General features: G+C 42.5%; 1 protein-coding gene across 2 annotated transcripts in view; it reads left to right on the plus strand.

Moving 5' to 3' along the window:
• The window catches only part of LOC100915461 (kelch-like protein 4), a 257,692-nt gene that overhangs the window by 46,727 nt on the left and 196,947 nt on the right, over positions 1-14,018 (plus strand). The gene's annotated exons all lie outside the window — the stretch shown is intronic.

The raw sequence follows: 14,018 nt of genomic DNA on the forward strand, positions 1-14,018 counted from the left end.
TTTTAATAAATACTTATCAAAGAAAATCAGGTCAATTAAGACAAAAAATGCAGACAAATTATTTTTGTGTCCAAAAACTTAGAAAGCCTTTGCTAAGTTATCCCTCATTTGAAAACAAGGTTTGGAGATATTCTTACATTCCTATATGGAAAAGAATTGTAAACTAATCTTAATCTTTCTGCCTCTTCTAATCCATCTGATATAGCATCCTAATTTGGCAAGGCAGAGGGTAAGGAATTAGCGGGGAAAGGCAAAGATTCTTCATGTCAAAATAACAACCTGTGTGTGATTGAAGGAGAGTGATATCAGGTGAAAGAGGGAAAACAAGTGGCAAATTATGTACAATAGCAAGCTGTTCAGGTGGTCCCATTGCAGTATATACTTAGCACATGCCCAGTGTTGATTTGGTTACCCAAGGGTGTTAAGGGAAAGAACTGGGAATAAAGTGACTCCATTTTGCCACCATCCTCAGGAGTCCTGCCTCATCACTTCTCCATTAAGGTAATAAATTTTAATCACTCACGATGGGGACTCTGTTCAGTATATTTTGTGACCCCAACTTGGGGCTCTAGAAAGCAGGACACAGTATTTTAAGCACCCCAGAATGAGGAGCTCTAGAAAGAACAGTACATTTTTACACCCCAATTTGGGAACTCTTGAAAGTAGGACTCAGTATTTAAAGCACCTCAACTTGGGGGCTCTAGAAAGTAGAACTCAGTATTTGAATCACCCCAGTATGGGGAATATAGAAAGAAAGGACAGTACGTTTTGTCACCCCAACATGGGGACTCTAGAAAGCAGGACAAAATATTTTGCTCACCCCAGCATGGGGGCTCTAGAAATCATGGTATGTTTTGTCACCCCAACTTGGGGGCTCTGGAAAGCAGGACACAATATTTTAATCAGCCCAACGTGGGGGCTCTAGAAAACAGTATCCAATATTTTAATCACCCTGGTGGAGGGCCCTAGAAAGCTTGGTACGTTTTGTAACCCCAACTTGGGGGCTCTAGATAGCAGGACTCAGTATTTTGATCACCCTGGCATGAGGGATCTAGAAATCATGGTATCTTTTGTCACCACACCTTAGGAGCTCTAGAAAGGAGGACACAATATATTAAGCACCCCAGAATGGGAAGCTCTAGAAAGCACATTACTTTTTTCACCCCAATTTGGGACCTCTTGAAAGCAGGAGACAATATTTTAATCACCCCAACTTGGGGGCTCTGGAAAGCAGGACTCAGTATTTTAATCACCCGAGCATGGATACTCTAGAAATCATGGTATGTTTTGCCACCCTCAACGTGGGGGCTCTAAAAAGTAGGACTCAATGTTTTCATCACCCCAGCAGGGAGCTCTAGAAAGCACGGTATATGTTTTGTCACCCCAACTTGAGAACTCTAAAAAGCAGGACTCAATATTATCATCATCCTATTGGGGAGCCCTAGAAAGCATGGTACGTATTGTCACCCCAATTTTGGGGCTCTAAAAAGCAAGACTCAATATTTTATTAACCCTAGTTGGAGGCCCTAGAAAGCACGGTACGTTTTTGTTACCCCAACTTGGGTGCTCTAGAAAGCAGGACTCAATATTTTCATCATCCCGGCGGGGGGCTCTAGAAAGCATGGTATATGTTTTGTCACCCCCAACTTGGGAGCTCTAGAAAGCAGGACTCAATATTTTAATCACCCTGGTGGGGGACCCTAAAAACAATGGTATATATTTTGTCATCCCAACTTGGGGTCTCTAAAAAGCAGGAATCAGTATTTTAATCACCCCGCTGGGGGGCTCTAGGAAGTATGGTATATGTGTTGTCAACCCAACTTGGGAGCTCTAGAAAGTAGGACTCATTATTTTCATCTTCCTAGTGGGGGGCAGTAGAAAACACGGTATGTTTTGTTACCCCAACATGGGGGTTCGAGAAAGCAGGACTCAATATTTTAATCACCCTGAAGGGGGGTCTCTAGAAAGTACCATATATGTGTGGTCAACCCAACTTGGGTGCTCTAGAAAGAAGGACTAAATATTTTAATTACCTTGGTGGGGGCCCTATAAAAAATGTTGTATATATTTTGTCACCGCAACTTGGGGTCTCTACAAAGCAGGATATTTTAATCACCCCACTGGGGGGCTCTAGAAAGCACGGTATATTTTTTGTTACCCCAACTTGAGAACTCTAGAAAGCAGGACTCAATATTTTCATCACCCCGGCAGGGGGCCCTGGAAAGGACGGTATATGTTTTGTCACCCCAACTTGGGGGTTCTAGAAAGCAGGACTCAATATTTTAATCACCCTGTGGGGGGCTCTAGAAACACGGTATATGTTTTGTCACCCTAAATTGGGAACTCTAGAAATTAGGACTCAATGTTTTCATCATCCTAGTGAGGGGCCCTAGAAAGCATGGTAACTTTTGTCACTCCAATTTTGGGGCTCTAGAAAGGAGGACTCAATATTTTAATCACCCTGGTTGGGGGACTGTAAAAAGCATGGTATGTTTTGTCACCCCAATTTTGGGATTCTAGAATGCAGGACTCAATATTTTAATAACGCTAGTCACAGGCCATAGAAAGCACAATATGTTTTTGTTACCTCAATTTGGGGGCTCTAGAAAGCAGGACTCAATATTTTCATCACCCTGGCAAGGGGCTCTGGAAAGCCCGGTATATGTTTTGTTAACCCAACTTGGGGGATCTAGAAAGCAGGACTCAATAATTTCATCACCCTGGCGGGGGACTGTAGAAAGCACGGTATGTTTTGTCACCCCAATTTTGGGATTCTAGACTGCAGGACTCAATATTTTAATAACCCTAGTCGGGGGCCATAGAAAGCACAGTACGTTTTTGTTACCTCAATTTGGGTGCTCTAGAAAGCAGGACTCAATATTTTCATCACCCTGGTGGGGGGCCCTAAAAACAATGGTATATATTTTGTCACCCCAACTTGGGGCCTCTACAAAGCAGAATATTTTAATCACCCCATCGGGCGCCTAAGAAAAGCACGGTATATGTTTTGTCACCCCAATGTGAGAATTCTAGAAAGCAGGACTCAATATTTTAATCACTCTGGAGGGGGTCTCTAGAAAGTACCGTATAAGTGTTGTCAACCCAACTTGGGAGTTCTAAAAGTAGGATTCAATATTTTTATCATCCTAATGGGGGGCCCAAGAAAGCATGATATGTTTTGTCACCTCAATTTTCGCGCTGTAGAAAGCAGGACTCAGTAGTTTAATGACGCTAGTGGGGGGCCCTAGAAAGGACAGTCAGTTTTTTGTTACCCAACTTGGGGCTCTAGAAATTAGGACTCAATATTTTCATCACCCCGGGGGGGGGCTCTAAAAAGCACGATATATTTTGTCACCCCAACTTGGGAGCTCTAGAAAGCAGGACTCAATGTTTTAATCACCCTGGCAGGGGGCTCTAAAAACAAGGTATATATTTTGTCATCCCAACTTGGGAGCTTTAGAAAGTAGGACTCAATATTTTCAACATCCTAGTGGGGGGCCCAAGAAAGCATGATATGTTTTGTTACCCCAATTTTCAGGCTGTAGAAAGCAGGACTCAATATTTTAAGAACCCTAGGTGGGGGCCCTAGAAAACACGGTATGTTTTTGGTACCCCAACTTGAGAACTCCAGAAAGCAGGACTCAATATTTTCATCACCTGGGCATAGGGGCTCTAGAAATAATGGTATGTTTTGTCACCCCAACTTGGGGACTCTGGAAAGCAGGACACAATATTTTAATCAGCCCAACTTGGGGGCTCTAGAAAACAGTAATCGATATTTTAATCACCCTGGTGTGGGGCCCTAGAAAGCTTAGTACGTTTTGTAACCCCAACTTGGAAGCTCTAGATAGCAGGACTCAGTATTTTGATCACCCTGGCATGGGAAATCTAGAAATCATGGCATCTTTTATCACCACAACTTAGGAGCTGTAGAAAGCAGGACACAGTATATTAAGCACCCCAGAATGGAAAGCTCTAGAAAGCACATTATGTTCTTTCACCCCAATTTGGGACCTCTTGAAAGCAGGACACAATATTTTAATCTCCCCAACTTCGGGGCTCTGGAAAGCAGGACTCAGTATTTTAATTACCTTGAGCATGGGAGCTCTAGAAATCATGGTATGTTTTGTCACCCCCAACGTGGTGGCTCTAGAAAGTAGGACTCAATATTTTTATGACCCCGGTGGGGGTCTCTAGAAAACACAGTATATGTTTTGTCACTCCAACTTGAGAACTCTATAAAGCAGGACTCAATATTTTAATCACCCTGTAGGGTGGCTCTAAAAACACGGTATGTGTTTTATCACCCCAACTTGGGAGCTCTAGAAAGCAGGACTCAATATTTTCATCATCCTAGTGGGGAGCCCTAGAAACATGGTGCATTTTGTCACACCAACTTGAGAACTCTAGAAAGCAGGACTAAATATTTTAATCACCTTGGTGGGGGGCCCTATAAACAATGCTGTATATATTTTGTCACCCCAACTTGGGGTCTCTAAAAAGCAGGATATTTTAATCATCCCAGTAGGGGGCTCTAGAAAGCACGGTATATCTTTTGTCAACCCAACTTGGGAACTCTCAAAAGCAGGACTCAATATTTTAATCACCCTGGTGGGGGGCCCTAAAAACAATGGTATATATTTTATCACCCCAACTTGGGGTGGATATTTTAATCACCCATTGGGCAGCTCTAGAAAGCACGGTATATATTTTGTCACCCCAACGTCAGAATTCTAGAAAGCAGGACTCAATATTTTAATCACTCTGGTGGGGGACCCTATAAACAATGGTATATATTTTGTTATCCCAACTTGGGGTCTCTATAAAGAGGGATATTTTAATCACCCCGGCGGGCGACTCTAGAAAGCACAGTATATGTTTTGTCACCTCAACATGGGAGCTCTAGAAAGCAAGACACAATATTTTCATCATCCTAGTAGGGGGCCCTAGAAATCATGGTACGTTTTGTCAGCCCAATTTTGGATCACTACAAAATAGGACTCAATATTTTAATCACTCTGCTGGGGGGCTCTAGAAAGTACAGTATATGTGTTGTCAACCAAACTTAGGAGTTCTACAAAGCAGGACTCAATATTTTCATCACCCTGGTGGGGGGCCCCAGAAAGATTAATACGGTTTGTCACCCGAATTTTGGCACTCTAGAATGCAGGACTCAATATTTTAATAACCCTAGTGGGGGACGCTAGAAAGCACGTTATGCTTTTTGTTACCCCATCTTGGGGGCTCTAGAAATCAGGACTCAATATTTTCATCACCCCTGCGGGGGGGCTCTAAAAATCTCGGTACATTTTGTCACTCCAACTAGGGATCTCTAGAAAGCAGGACTTAATATTTTCATCATTCTAGTGGGGGGCCCTAGAAAGCTTAGTAGGTTTTGTCACCCAAACTTTGGGGCTCTAGAAAGCAGAACTCAATATTTTAATCACCCTTGTGGGGGTCCCTAGGAACAATGGTATCTATTTTGTCACCCCACGTTGGCGTCTCTATAAAGCAGGATATTTTAATTACCCAGGCGGAGGGCTCTAGAAAGCACGGTATATGTTTTGTCACCCAAACTTGGGAGCTCTAGAAAGCAGGACTCAATATTTTAATCACCCTGGTGGGGGACCCTAGAAAGCTTGGTAGGTTTTGTCACACAAAATTTGGGGCTCTAGAAAGCAGGACTCAATATTTTATCACCCTGTTGGGGGGCCCTATAAACAATGGTATATATTTTGTCACCCCAAATTGGGGTTTCTACAAAGCAGATTATTATAATCACCCATGTGGGGGTCTCTAGAAATCACGGTATATCTTTGTTAGCCCAATTTGGGGGCTCTAGAAAGAAGGACTCAATATTTTCATCACCCTCGTGGGGGGCCCTAGAAACAATGGTATCTATTTTGTCACCCCACATTGGCGTCTCTATAAAGCAGGATATTTTAATTTCCCCAGAGGTGGGCTCTAGAAAGCATGGTATATGTGTTGTCAGCCCAACTTGGGAGTTCTAGAAAGTAGGACTCAATATTTTCATCATCCTACTGGGGGCCCCAGAAAGAATGGTTCGTTTTGTCACCCCAATTTTCAGGCTGTAGTAAGCAGGACTCAATATTTTCATCACCTCAGCGGGGTCTCTAAAAAGCATGGTACATTTTGTCACCCCAACTTGGGAGCTCTTGAAAGCAGGATTCAATATTTTAATCACCCTGGTGGGGGGCCCTAGAAAGCTTGATACGTTTTGTCACCCAAATCTTGGAGCTCTAGAAAGCAGGACTCAATATTTTCATCTTCCTAGTGGGGGGCCATATAAAGCATGGTATGTTTTATCACCCCAACTTGGGGGCTGTAGAAAACAGGACTCAATATTTTAATCACTCTGGCTGGGGGCTCTAGAAAGAATGGTATATGTTTTGTCATCCCAATATGGGAGCTCTAGAAAGAAGGACTCAACATTTACATCATCCTAGTGGGGGGCAGTAGAAAAAATGGTATGTTTTGTCACCCCAATTTTGGGGCTCTAGAAAGCAGGACTCAATATTTTCATCACCCTGGTGGGGGCCCTAGAAAGCATGGGACATTTTGTCACCCCAACTTAGGTACTCTAGAAAGCAGAACTCAACATTTTAATCACCCTGGTGGGGGGCCCTATAAACAATGGTATATATTTTGTCACCCCAAATTGGGGTCTGAACAAAGTAGATTTTTTTATCACCCCGGTGCAGGGCTCTAGAAAGCATGGTATATGTTTTGTCACCCCAATTAGGGAGGTGTAGAAAGCAGGACTCAACATTTTAATCACCCTGGTGGGGGGCCCTAGAAAGTTTGGTACCTTTTGTTACCTCAAGTTGGGGGCTCTAGAAAGCAGGACTCAATATTTTCATCACCCCAGCAGGGGACTCTAAAAAGTACGGTATATTTGTCACCCCAACTTTGGAGATTTAGAAAGCAGGACTCAATATATTCATCACCCTGGCATGGGGTCGTAGAAAGCTTGGTACGTTTTATCACCCCAACTTGCAAGCTCTAGAAAGCAGGACTCAATATATTTATCATCATAGTGGGGGGCCCTAGAAAGCATGGTGTGTTTTGTCACCCCAATTTTGGGGCTCTAGAAAGCAGGACTCAATATTTTCATCACCTCAGCGGGGTCTCTAAAAATCATGGTACATTTTGTCACTCTAACTTGGGAGCTCTAGAAAGCAGGACTTAATATTTTCATCATAATACTGGGAGGTCCTAGAAAGCTTAGTAGGTTTTGTCACCCAACGTTTGGGGTTCTAGAAAGCAGAACTCAATATTTTCATCACCCTCGTGGGGGGGGCCCTAGAAACAATGGTATCTATTTTGTCACCCTACGTTGGTGTCTCTACAAAGCAAGATATTATATTTACCCTGGTGGGGGGGGGGCTCTAGAAAGCAGAATATTTTAATCACCCCAGCATGGGGGCCCTAGAAAGCGTGGTACTATTGTCACCCTAATTTTGGGGCTCTAGAAAGCAGGACTCAATATTTTAATAACCCTAGTGGGGGGCCCTAGAAAGCACGATCAGTTTTTGTTACCCAAACTTGAGTGCTCTAGAAAGCAGGTCGCAATATTTTCGTCACCCCGGCAGGGGGCTCTAGAAAACACGGTATATGTTTTGTCACCCCAACTTGGGAGCTCTAGAAAGCAGGACTCAATATTTTAATCACCCTGGTGGGAGACCCTAAAAACAATGGTATACATTTTGTCATCCCAACTTGGGGTCTCTAAAAAGCAGGATATTTTGATCACCCCAGAGGGGGGCTCTAGAAAGCACGGTATATGTTTTGTCACCCCAACTTGAGAACTCTAAAAAGCAGGACTCAATATTTTCATCATCCTAGTGGGGAGCCCTAGAAAGCATGGTACGTTTTGTCACCCCAATTTTGGGGCTCTAAAAAGCAAGGCTCAATATTTTAATAACCCTAGTTGGAGGCCCTAGAAAGCATGCTACATTTTTCTTAACCAAACTTGGGTGCGCTACAAAGCAGGACTCAATATTTTCATTACCCTGGAGGGGGTCTCTAGAAGGTACTGTATATGTGTTGTTAACCCAACTTGGGAGCTCTAGAAAGCAGGACACAACATTTTCATCATCCTAGTGGAGGGCCCTAGAAAGCAGAGTACGTTTTGTCACCCCAATTTTGGGGCTCTAGAAAGCAGGACTCAATATTTTAATCACCCTGACAGGGGGCTCTAAAAGCACGGTATATGTTTTGTCACCCTAAATTGGGAGCTCTAGAAAGTAGGACTTAATATTTCATCATCCTAGTGGGGGGCCCTAGAAAGAATGGTAAATTTTGTCACCCCAATTTTGGGGCTCTAGAAAGGAGGACTCAATATTTTAATCACCCTGGTGGGGGGCTCTTGAAAGTATGGTATGTGTGCTGTCAATCCAACTTGGGAGGTCTAGAAAGTAGGATTCAATATTTTCATCATCCTAGTGGAGGGCCCTAGAAAGCACAGTATGTTTTTATTACTCATCTTGGATGCTCTAGAGAGCAGGACTCAATATTTTAATCGCCCTGGTGGGGGGCACCAGAAATCCCAGTAAATTTTTGTTACCCCAACTTGGGTACTCTAGAAAGCAGGATTCAGTATTTTAATCACCCAGCTGGAGGTCTCTAGAAAGGACTGTACATTTTGTTACCCCAAGTTGGGAGGTGTAGAAAGGAGGACTCAATATTTCAATCACCTGGCAGGGGGCTCTAAAACGCACGGTACATTTTGTTACCCCAACTTGGGAGCTGTAGAAAGGAGGACTCAATATTTTAATCAACCTTCTGGGGGGCTCTAGAAAGTATGGTATATGTGTTGTCAACCCAACGTGGGAGCTCTAGAAAGTAGGACTCATTATTTTCATCTTCCTAGTGAGGGGCAGTAGAAAGCACGGTCCGTTTTCGTTACCCCTACTTGGGAGCTCTAGAAAGCAGGACTCAATATTTTAATCATCCTGTTGGGGGGCTCTAGGACGTACTGTATATGTGTAGTCAACCCAACTTGGGTGCTCTAGAAAGCAGGACTAAATATTTTAATCACCTTGGTGGGGGGCCCTATAAACAATGGTGTATATATTTTGTCATCCCAACTTGGGATCTCTACAAAGCAGGATATTTTAATCACCCCGGCATGGGGCTCTAGAAAGCATGGTATATCTTTTGTCACCCCAACTTGAGAACTCTAGAAAGAAGGATTCAATATTTTAATCACCGTGGTGGGGACCCTAAAAAGAATGGTATATATTTTGTCACCCCAACTTGGAGTCTCCAAAAAGCAGGATATTTTAATCACCCCGGCGGGGGCCTCTAGAAAGCACAGTATATGTTTTGTCACCCCAACTTGGGAGGTCTAGAAAGCAGGACTCAATATTTTCATCATCGTAGTGAAGGGCCCTCGAAAGCACGGTATGTTTTTATTACACATCTTGGGTGCTCTAGAGAGCAGGACTCAATATTTTAATCGCCCTGGTGGGGGGCCCTCAAAAGTTTGGTAAGTTTTGTCACCCAAACTTGGGTGCTCTAAAAAGCAGGACTCAATATTTTAATCACCCTAGTCGGGGGCCCAAGAAAGTACGGTATATATGTTGTCAACCCAACTTGGGAGCTCTAGAAAGTATGACTCAATATTTGCATCATCCTAGTTGGGGGCCCTAGAAAACACAGTATGTTTTTGTTACCCCAACTTGGGGGCTCTAGAAAGCAGGACTCAATATTTTAATCACCCTGGCAGGGGGCTCTAACAATACGGTATATATTTTGTCATCCCAACTTGGGAGCTTTAGAAAGCAGGACTCAATATTTTCATCATCGTAGGGGGGCCCCTAGAAAGCATGGTAAGTTTTGTCACCCCAATTTTGGTGCTCTAGAAAGCAGGACTCAATATTTTAATAACCCTAGTGGGGGACCCTAGAAAGCACGGTCAGTTTTTTGTTACCCAACTTGGGGCTCTAGAAATCAGTACTCAATATTTTCAGCACTCCAGCGCGGGGCTCTAAAATGTACAGTATATTTTGTTACCCCAACTTTGGAGATCTAGAAAGCAGGACTCAATATTTACATCATCCTAGTGGGGGGCTGTAGAAAGCTCAGTACGTTTTTGTTACCCCAACTTGGGGGCTCTAGAAAGCAGGAGTCAAAATTTTAATCACCCTGGCAGGGGGCTCTAAAAACATAGGATATATTTTGTCATCCCAACTTGGGAGCTTTAGAAAGCAGGACTCAATATTTTCATCATTGTAGGGGGGGCCCCTAGAAAGCATGGTATGTTTTCTCATGCCAATTTGGGAGCTCTAGAAAGCAGGACTCAATATTTTAAGAACCCTAGTTGGCGTCTCTAGAAAACACGGTATGTTTTTCTTACCCCAACTTGAGAACTCTAGAAAGCAGGACTCCATATTTTAATCACCCTGCTGGGGAGCTCTAAAAACACACTATATGTTTTGTCACCCTAAATTGGGAGCTCTAGAAAGTAGCACTCAATATTTTCATCATCCTAGTGGGGGGCCCTAGAAAGCATGGTAAGTTTTGTCACCCCAATTTTGGGGCTCTAGAAAGGAGGACTCAATATTTTAATCACCCTGTTGGGGGGCTCTAGAAAGTATGGTATATGTGTTGTCAATCCAACTTGGGAGGTCTAGAAAGTAGGACTCAATATTTTCATCATCCCGGCGGGGCTCTACAAAATACTATATATATTTTGTCACCCCTACTTGGGAGCTCTAGAAAGCAGGACACAACATTTTCATCATCCTAGTGGAGGGCCCTAGAAAGCACGGTATGCTTTTGTTACCCAAACTTGCGTGCTCTAGACAACAGGACTCAATATTTTAATCACCCTGGTGGGGGGCCCACAAAATTTTGGTAGGTTTTGTCACACAGACTTGGGTGCTATAGAAAGCAGGACTCAATATTTTAATAACCCTAGTCGGGGGCACTAGAAAACATGGTACGTTTCTGTTACCCCAACTTGGGAGCTCTAGAAAGCAGGAATCAGTATTTTAATCACCCCACTGGGGGGCTCTAGAAAGTACAGTATATGTGTTGTCAACCCAACTTGGAAGCTCTAGAAAGTAGGACTCATTATTTTCATATTCCTAGTGGGGGGCAGTAGAAAGCACGGTACGTTTTTGTTATCCCTACTTGGGTTCTCTAGAAAGAAGGACTAAATATTTTAATTACCTTGGTGGGGGGCCCTATAAAAATGGTGTATATATTTTTCACCCCAACTTGGGGTCTCTATAAAGCAGGATATTTTAATCACCCCGGCAGGGGGGCTCTAGAAAGCACGGTATATTTTTTGTTACCCAAACTTGAGAACTCTAGAAAGCAGGACTCAATATTTTCATCACCCCGGCAGGGGGCCCTGGAAAGCACAGTATATGTTTTGTCACCCCAACTTGGGGGTTCTAGAATGTAGGACTCAATATTTTAATCACCCTGGTGGGGGGCTCTAGAAACACGGTATATGTTTTGTCACCCTAAATTGGGAGCTCTAGAAATTAGGATTCAATATTTTCATCATCCTAGTGAGGGGCCCTAGAAAGCATGGTAAGTTTTGTCACTCCAATTTTGGGGCTCTAGAAAAGAGGACTCAATATTTTCATCACCCTGGTCTGGGGACTGTAGAAAGCATGGTACATTTTGTCACCCCAATTTTGGGATTCTAGAATGTAGGACTCAAGATTTTAATAACCCTAGTCACGGGCCATAGAAAGCACAGTATGTTTTTGTTACCTCAATTTGGGTGCTCTAGAAAGCAGGACTCAATATTTTTATCACCCCGGTGGGGGCTCTAGAAAGCATGGTATAGGTTTTGTCACCCCAACTTGGGAGCTCTAGAAAGCAGGACTCAATATTTTAATCACCCTGGTGGGGGGCCCTAAAAACAATGGTATATATTTTGTAACCCCAACTTGGGGCCTCTACAAAGCAGGATTTTTTTTTCAATATTTTTAATTTCTTCTTTTAATTTTAGAATTTCCAATTTAGTATTTGATTGGGGGTTTTTAATTTGGTCTTTTTTTAGTTTTTTTAGTTGCAAGCCCAATTCATTAATCTTTTCTTTCTCTGTTTTATTCAAGTAAGCCTCTAAGGATATAAAATTCCCTCTTATTACCGCTTTGGCTGCATCCCACAAATTTTGGTATGACATCTCATAATTGTCATTATCTTTAGTGAAATTATTAATTGTATCTATAATTTGCTGCTTTACCCAATCATTCTTTAAGATGAGATTGTTTAGTTTCCAATTACTTTTTGGTGTATTTCCCCCTAACTTTTTGTTGAATGTAGTTTTTATTGCATCATGATCTGAAAAGAAAGCATTTACAATTTCTGCTTTCTTGCATTTAATTTTGAGGTCTTTATGTCCTAATATATGGTCAATTTTTGAATAGGTTCCATGAACTGCTGAGAAGAAAGTATATTCCTTTCTATCTCCATTCAATTTTCTCCAAAGATCTAACATACCTAATTTTTCTAATATTCTATTTACTTCTTTAATTTCTTTCTTATTTGTTTTGTGGTTTGATTTGTCTAATTCTGAGAGTGCAAGGTTGAGATCTCCCACTATTACAGTTTTGTTGTCTATTTCTTCTCTCTTAACTTCTCCTTTAGGAAGTTGGATGCCATACCACTTGGTGCATATATGTTTAATATTGATATTGCTTCATTGTTTATGCTACCCTTTAGCAGGATGTAGTTTCCTTCCTTATCTCTTTTAATTAGATCAATTTTTAAAGCAGGATATTTTAATCACCCCATCGGGCTCCTAAGGAAAGAACGGTATATGTTTTGTCACCCCAACGTGAGAATTCTAGAAAACAGGACTCAATATTTTAATCACCCTGTCCGGGGGTTCTAGGAAGTACCGTATATGTGTTGTCAAACCAACTTGGGAGCTCTCAAAAGCAGGACTCAATATTTTCATCATCCCAGTGGGGCGCCCTAGAAAGCACAGTACTTTTTTGTTACACCAACTTGGGTGCTCTCGAGAGCAGGACTCAATATTTTCATCACCCCGGCAGGGGGGCTCTAGAAAGCACGGTACGTTTTGTTACCCAAACTTGGTGGTTTGAGAAAGCAGAACTCAATATTTTAATCACCCTGGAGGGGGTCTCTAGAAAGTACTGTTTAAGTGTTGTCAACCCAACTTGGGAGTTCTAGAAAGTAGGACTCAATATTTTTATCATTCTAGAGGGGGGCCCTAGTAAGCATGATATGTTTTGTCACCCCAATTTTTGGTGTGTAGAAAGCAAGACTCAATATTTTAATAACCATAGTGAGGGACCCTAGAAAGCACGGTCAGTTTTTTGTTACTGAATTTAGGGCTCTAGAAATTAGGACTCAATATTTTCATCACCCCAGGGGGGGCTCTAAAAAGCACGGTATATTTTGTTACCCAAACTTGGGAGCTGTAGAAAGCAGGACTCAATATTTACATCATCCTAGTGGGGGCCGAAGAAAGCTCAGTACATTTTTGTTACCCCAACTTGGGAGCTCTAGAAAGTAGGACTCAATATTTTAATCACTCTGGCAGGGGGCTCTAAAAACAAGGTATATATTTTGTCATCCCAACTTGGGAGCTTTAGACAGCAGGACTCAATATTTTCATCATTGTAAGGGGGCCCCTAGAAAGCATGGTATGTTTTCTCACGCCAATTTTGGGGCTCTAGAAAGCAGGACTCAATATTTTAAGAACCCTAGTTGGGGGCCCTAGAAAACACGGTATGTTTTTGGTACCCCAACTTGAGAACTCTAGAAAGCAGGACTCAATATTTTCATTACCCAGGCATGGGGACTCTAGAAATCATGGTATGTTTTGTCACCCCAACTTGGGGGGCTGTAAAAGCAGACCAAAGCATTTTAAGCACCCCAACTTGGGGGCTCTGGAAAGCAAGACACAATATTTTAATCAGCCCAACTTGGGGGCTCTAGAAAACAGTAATCAATATTTTAATCATCCTGGTGTGGGGCCCTAGAAAGCTTGGTACGTTTTG

This window comes from Sarcophilus harrisii, chromosome X (genome assembly GCF_902635505.1).
Source record: "Sarcophilus harrisii chromosome X, mSarHar1.11, whole genome shotgun sequence".
Taxonomy (NCBI): Eukaryota; Metazoa; Chordata; class Mammalia; order Dasyuromorphia; family Dasyuridae; genus Sarcophilus; species Sarcophilus harrisii.